Raw genomic sequence first — 7,672 nt, forward strand, 5'->3', positions numbered from 1 at the left:
ACATTGTCCAAAAATGTAACGGAGAATGTGAAATCATGAGCTGGATTCCAAGCATTGTTAATCTTTCCATCATTCTCTCTCTGTGATGAAGCTCGGCTGAATAACTGCACGGCCTCAAACTCAATCCATGACGCATCTAGAGAGATTTATATGATCGGAGTGTTTGACTGGAATGATGCTGTACGTCGCCAACTCCTAAAACTGAGTCAACGTTTTGTCATCAAAGCAGAAAGTGTGCATCATGAAAGACATAAGATGCATTTCTCCTGAAAATCTCAATAGAACATATATAAGAAAATTAGACTTGGTTTAGGACAATTAAAGGGGTGGGTCACTTTTTTTTTGTACGCTTGATTGTGTTTATGGGGTGCAGTCTAACATGTGCTAATGCTTCGTTTAAAAAACAACAACTTATTTTTCACATTTATCCTGATTAAAGCTTTGATACAGTATGGTAACTGCATTTGCGTCCATGTTTAACGCATCTCATAGCAAGATTCTTTTCTTTTTTAAAGCACATTTTCCTCTCATTATAATGCAGTAGAATATTTATTGTTTTGTAATTTATATGGTGAATCTCATTGAATTGTTACTATAATACAATAAACACTATAATGCAATATACAATATTTTCTCATTACTATAAAAAAGATTTTACTGTGTAAAAGCTATTTTATATTCATTTTTAGTTACATTTAAATTAAATATTTTAAAATGTAAATCTTTAAAAAAAAAAATTTTTTTAAATTGACAATTCTCATTTAATTATCATTACTATAATACAATACACAGTACATGTTATAGTACAATATACACTAAATTAATATTTTACTGTATAAAATCTATTTTTACTTAATCAGTTATATTTAAATTAAATATTTTATCAACTATTTAAAAAATGCTTTATTTACATTTGGTGATTGTCATTAAATTAATACTACAATACAGTATTACTGTTACTATAAAAATTTTTACTGTATGAAAGCTTATTATAGTCAGTTTTTATTTACATTTAAATTAATGTTTTTTTAATTTAAATCAGATTTTTTAAAATGTACATATGGTGATTCTCATTAAATTATTACTATAATACTATATATAAAACACAATAAATTATGTAATATAATGATAATTATAATACATTATATTCTAAAATACATGCCATGATATTAACAATATATTATATAGTATAAATTAATTTAAATCAGAATAAACTGAAGGCAGTACAACCAATCCAATCATTATGAATAAAATATGGTATTTAATGTATTGTGGTTTGGTAATGACAATTGCTTTATTTTCATGACAATAAAAATACAAAAGTACATTCTTAAAATAATAATAATAGAAGATTAATTAATTAATCATGAGTTAATATATAATATAGCATCGGCGAAGATCTCCCTAAACAGGCGGCCGTCTTTGACGATCATACAGAGTTATGAAAGCACATGTTGTATCATAGGTGCAGCATTCGGAAACACGAGACAAGCCTTGAGAGAAATGCATTTGAATAGTTGTGAGGTTGTGCGACGGCATAATACTGAAATATGACTTTTGGGTTTTCATAGGGACACGATGAGCTGACTCACTGTAATTAGGTTATGGAGTTTCTCACTCGTGTCCCACCGGCTGATGGATGGAAACGCTATGCCGAGAGCACATTTTAATACCCCAGATTTTCAAACCCACTTACTGTTCTCAGTCTTTCTTTAGAAGACAATACTCGTAACGCAATTACTGCAGGATAAAATTTGCCTGGCTCCTAAAATAACTCCCACAAAAAGACCCCGCTTCCAAGTAACTGTCTCGCCTGTCCACGCTCGTGCAGGTATAATTTCTCAGTTAATGCATACTAACGAAGAAACCGACCTAAACAAGCGTCCTAAACAAATTATGTGGATGTTTTAGACAAATCCATGGAGATGTAGGATTCTTCACGTGGACGATTATGAGTAAAGCATAACACAATATGCAGAAAACATCGAGGTGCTGCCTGGAGAAAGAGTGAGGTTAACCCTGTAAAGCCTGACATCAAAAAATAACAGTCAGAGAAATGGGTCGTTTAGACAGAAGTTTGTGTGTGTTTTTGTTGATCATATTTGATATATCAGGCTCATACAGGAGGAGAAACACCAGAGTTTCATTATGAGGCCCAAACTGAGCAGAAATATGCAATTTTGTGCAACTGCTGATATTCATATGGACAAAGAGTGAGATGAAATTCTGATTCCTTGTAGTGTAAACGGTCTCGCAATTCCGAGTTTCTATCTTGAAATTCCAAGCTCATATCTAGTTATCATGAGTTTATATCTTGAAATTCATATCATGCAATTTCAAGCTTATCTCTTGAAATTCTGAGTTTATATTTTGCAGTTCTGAGTTTACATCTAGAAATTTTGAGTTTATATCTTAGAATTCTAAGTTTATGTCTTGCAATCATGATCGTGAAATTCTGAGTTCATAACTTGAAATTCTAAGTTTATAATGTGAAATTCTGCACTTGTATCTTGCAATTTTGTGGTTATATCATGCAGTTTATATCTGGCAATCCTGACTTTTTTTCTTAGAATTCTGAGAATACATTTCTCAGAATACATCTCATAAATGTTTTTTTTTGTGACTGTTTATCTCACATTTCTGTCTATTCTGTCAGAATTATGAGATTAAAATTTTAAATTGAAAGCAAAAAAGTCCAATTATCTTCCAAGTAAAATCAGCTGATTAAGCACAAAGGTTGCAGGATAAATTACACACCAACACTTTTGAAATCCCTGCTCCCAAATAAACAATACTAAAAAAGTGCTGATGCATCTAAAGAGTTAAGCAGTGTAAAAGACTGCACATCACTGGAGATGAAGAAGCTCAGACACTGCTCTCCTCAGCTGTTTTAACATAGTCCAGAGAGAGAGAGAGAGAGAGAGAGAGAGAGAGAGTAAGAGGTGGACTGGCTTCTAAAGTCCAGACTTCTCTTTTATCACACGCCTGGCTGCACAACTGTGCTCCTCCTAATTGTTTCCAGAAGACCCAGGGCTTGTTTGTGTCTTGCTGGAGTGGAAAATGCCCCGTTTCCTGTTCTTTTCTCTTGTTTTAATAAGGAAGTGGATTTGGCCACCTGTTCTAAGCCAGAATCCTCAGAGGAGCGCTGGAGAATAAAAGGTGAAAATCTCAGCCGATTTTCCTTCGACTACTCGCACTCTCTCTGTCACTGTGACAGCATGTGTGTGCATTTATATTCACACCGTCTTTAAAGGCTCAATGTGTTCTACATTAGAGCAAATCCAAAGTTTTACACAGTTCTGGATGTCAAGAACTCGAACTCGGCAGGTTCCATCACATCAATATTATAAAACCTTACTTGGATGTTTGCATCACATCCTGTGGATAGTGGTTGAATTCCAGGAAATTCATAGTTCATCTAAAACTTGTTTGTATTCACATACTCCCATTCTATTGCTAGATTACACTTCCTCATGACCAAGAAAAGTGCATAAATCAACAATCCCTTCAGAGAACAGTACCGAAATACTTCTGAGAGTCATACAGTTTTATTATGAATCCTAAATTATCTTAAATTATGTCCTCTTGGCTCCTGATAATCTTTCCGAGCGGTTAACTCTGACAAAGCGTCCATGAATTCGCTGTGCTAGAGCCCCGAACACAATAAAAACACTGGTGATATGAGCATCTCTATTACTGTTGCTCAAATGTACGGTGTGACTGTATTACACATGAAAATGCCACTAGCAATAAAAAGTTGTAACATTGTGGAAGTACAATGTAACATTTTGAAATGATATCATTAAGATCATTAACTGTCACAGTCAAAATACTAATTCAAAACTATGCTAAAATCGAAACCGAAAGCTGAAATATTAACATTTTCCTACAACTGCATTTTAGTGCCACAAAAACAGACAAACAAACAAATATATAAAAAAAAAGATTACGAGAATAAAGTGGTAGCAATATATGATTAAAGTCAAAATATTACTTAAGCATATAACTTAATCTTGTATTATTCCAACTTTAATCTCATAATATTTTTTATTTATTTATATGTTTGTTTGGCCCTAAAATGGCGTTTTGCATTTTCCAACACAAATTAAAATCAAATAACATTGGCTACAAGATACTTTGTGATACCTGTGAAACCTTTACAACCCATCTGTATTACACTTGAAAATGTCACTTTGTAATAACTACAAATTGAATACTATTAAGCAGTAAGTGCATTCATTTTGAAAAGACACATAAAAAAAAAAAAAAAAAATTTAATTAAAACATCAAAACTATGCCTAGAGTAGGGCAATTTTGATTTTGGCCATTTGGGATACAAACAACTGTATCTCTGCACGATTTTATAGACAAGCGGCACTCATTTTCCATAGAAAGCATAAAAATCCAGCGAATCCTCTGTGAGGCTTTCAGTAAAGCGATCTGAGTGTCAGTGCTGGACAAAGCTGGCGTAATAGCTCGCGCTGAAGCTCTGGAACCGCTAAATGACTTCCTAAGATCTCGCTCATTTCCTGTCGCAAATCTTTCTTGCAGCGCTTGGCCCACTTGGTCCTTTTTTCTTTTCGTGGCGTCCCTTGAGCGCCAGCCAAGCTCTCTCGCTCACTCGAACCCAGACGTCCCAATCTCTTCCCCCAATCTAATCTGCAGCACCAGGAAATCCAAGTGAAATGTGTTATTCCTCTTTCTCCACCCAAACAGCCCCACAATCCTTCCTCCAGAAGTGCAGGTGCTTGCGTCAGAGCCCTGATAAGTGCACGGCTACTAACCCTTCAGGAATCCATTGATAAAGGGCTTTTTGAAATAAGCATAGAAAAAAAACAGCTTATTGCCAGGTGTGATGGATTGTGGGAAAGAGAAACGGTCGCGTTTGCTACTCTTGAGATGCTTGTGCTGATGTTACTGGAGCTTATACACAGAACCGGGCCATAAGAGAGCAAGCACTGTGTATCTGGGCATGAACCCCATCCAGACTGTTTTGATTGAGCTAAAGCTCAAACTCTGCATGTGTTTGCCTCGTTTCTACACAACCGACCCAACAGATGCTTGCGACCAGTCTGCAGACAACCAATAAAACTAGTCCTAGTGTTAACCTCACCTATTCACTGATTATTAAAACCGGAACAACCTTGTGAAAGTTTAAATCAGTCCACCATGTTAAATAAGTACAGTTAATATTTTAGCAATGGCCTCTGTGATCTTAAAGTGACAGTACACCCAAAATTAAAATCTACTCACTCTACAGTCTGTATGAGTTTCTTTCTTCTGTTGAACACAAAAGAAGATATTCTGAAGAATGGTGGTAACCAAACAGTAATCAAATGTAAAATAACACCACATGGTCTTTGCTGTATACATCAAATTAATAAGTCATGAAACCTAAAATCTAAAATGTATTAAATAAATGAAACTTAAAATATGCAAATAAAAACTATTTATAAATTAAATAGAAATATAATAACAAACTTGAAAAACGTAATAAAATAAGTTTACATTAAAATAAAAAATACTATTATAAATGACTAAAGCAGTTCAATGCAAACAAAAAATTATATAAAGCTGAATAGAAATATTTGTATAAAAAAACTAAAAATATTAAATCATTAACATTAAATCGTGACAAGCCCATAAAATTACTGCCTTAAAAATTATATATATATATATAAAAACTTCTAAGCTAATTGAAAATATAAATACATACTACAATATCATAAATAAACTTAGATATGAGCAATATCACACGAGTAGCAGCTCAATATGGCTGTATATCAGCACAGCTGTGATTTATTAACAAACTGCATATTTGAAGTCTAAGCAAGTATATTCTCATCTAAAAACTTTTCAAACTATATTGATGACTCTCCCTGTGAGAAATCCCACAAGCAGAGTGAAACAAACGGTTGGAGTTTCACACTCTTTTCAGCCAATCAGATTTGAGGACCAGAATGTATGTATATTTAAATGGATAAAATGCAAAACTGACCCCTTTAGACTAGATTAACTAGACTAAACTATAGTTTCCCAATCACGCTGATCTCATGAAAGGTCACAGGAGGTCAAGCAGGTTTTCTTGCTTACCTCACGTGTAAGAAAGTCGACCGTGGACGCCAGACTGTGGATTCAGCAGGACGCTCGTCTTTGAACGCAGTGGTATAGTTGAGCTAATGTCCTCCTGATCGCTGCCTCTAGTGCTAGTCATCAACCGCGGGTGAAAATTTGCCTATTTGGTCCAATAAGCGTGTGCTCAGGGCAGATGATGTCATTGCTCGTGTAACCTGTGCTCCATTACAGGTAAATAACATAACAGAGATGCTATTACAGATGCACCATTTAAAAAAACATCAGGCACTGCATATGAAACACAATCCTCCCTCCGGGGCTAGAAAAGCGACTGCTATCGTTTAGCGATAACTACATTCGGTTTTATAGATGCTATTGTGGATCTGAGACTCTGATTAGCGTCCATGCTAATCTCCCTTGTGTCTCAATGGATTAGCCGCATGTGGTCAGGACTGTTGATTTATTTCTGTTCCTTTTCTGATTAAATATCTGCTCGCTCGCTCAGATTAGTATTTGTTTTTTTTTTGTATTTATTTGTACTTAAATCTAGCTGTGGGCTCAGATAGTTCACTGCAGTGCAAACAAATAAAACTTACTGACAACACACAATGAGGTCAGATGGGCTTTTCGCAAAATGAAATGACTATAAAGCTTCATGGAAAAGCCCTTTAGGACGGATAAACCCCACCTCTGTCAATTTATTAAAGACTCAAATGAAGCATGTGTGTGTTTTTCTCTGAAAGTCAGAAAAAGGGCAAGGTATAACTTGCCTTCACTGTAAAAGGTCAATGATAAACCATAATTATTAAATCTAGTTTACAAGGTTATTTTGTATTAATTTTGTAATCATATTGTTTTTTAATATTCATACTATTTATAACAAAGACTATGAGAATAACCATCTAATCAAATTAATGATTACATATTAAAATGTAAAAGTATAGAATAAACTTTATTAAATTCTTCTTATGTTTTTAATATATTTTAAATAATTTAAAAGATATTTTTAAATATATTTATTTTATTTTTTAATCTCTTCGGGTTTTAGTCAAATATGATAAAATGTAAATTACTAAATAAAATTAATCAGCTAAATATAACCCCCCCATATATATATATGTTAAAAACAATAAAAAATTATATATTTATATTATAAATATTAATATGGAATTATTTTATTATTTTATTATTTTTTACATTTTATAAATATAAAAAAATGTAAATTATTAAATGTAAATGTTAATTTTATATATATATATACTTTTTCCCATTTAAACTTTTCCTCACATATGACTATATATTTTATTAATATTTAAGTCTTATTTTTTATAGCGTTTAAATGTATTTTGAATAGAGCACTAGAAATGAGAGTAACACTGACCCTGTCATCATCCTAAATGAGATCATTTCTCTGCCAGAACATTTTCTGTCCTCATGAAAAACAGAGCATCGTTTGATGTCGAGACCTTTGCTCTGGAATCGCTCTAAACACACACAGCTCTGATCTTGCTTTCATCTTGGATCTGTGTCATTTTGCTAACATACGAGTTTCCCTTATTATTACCCTGCAGAGTCCATATAACTCTACTCTTCTGCT

At 33.4% G+C, this 7,672-nt stretch overlaps 1 protein-coding gene across 1 annotated transcript in view; it reads right to left on the reverse strand.

Annotated features, from left to right (window-relative positions):
* LOC132105489 (cGMP-inhibited 3',5'-cyclic phosphodiesterase 3A-like) overlaps positions 1–6,399 on the reverse strand; it is a 95,974-nt gene extending 89,575 nt beyond the window's left edge. Inside the window, exon 1 of the mRNA XM_059510636.1 lies at positions 6,094–6,399. The gene's annotated coding sequence lies outside the window, so the exon portion shown is untranslated. The remainder of the gene's footprint in view (positions 1–6,093) is intronic.
* Positions 6,400–7,672: the final 1,273 nt, after the last annotated feature.

This window comes from Carassius carassius, chromosome 26, assembly GCF_963082965.1.
Source record: "Carassius carassius chromosome 26, fCarCar2.1, whole genome shotgun sequence".
In the NCBI taxonomy this organism is placed as follows: domain Eukaryota; kingdom Metazoa; phylum Chordata; class Actinopteri; order Cypriniformes; family Cyprinidae; genus Carassius; species Carassius carassius.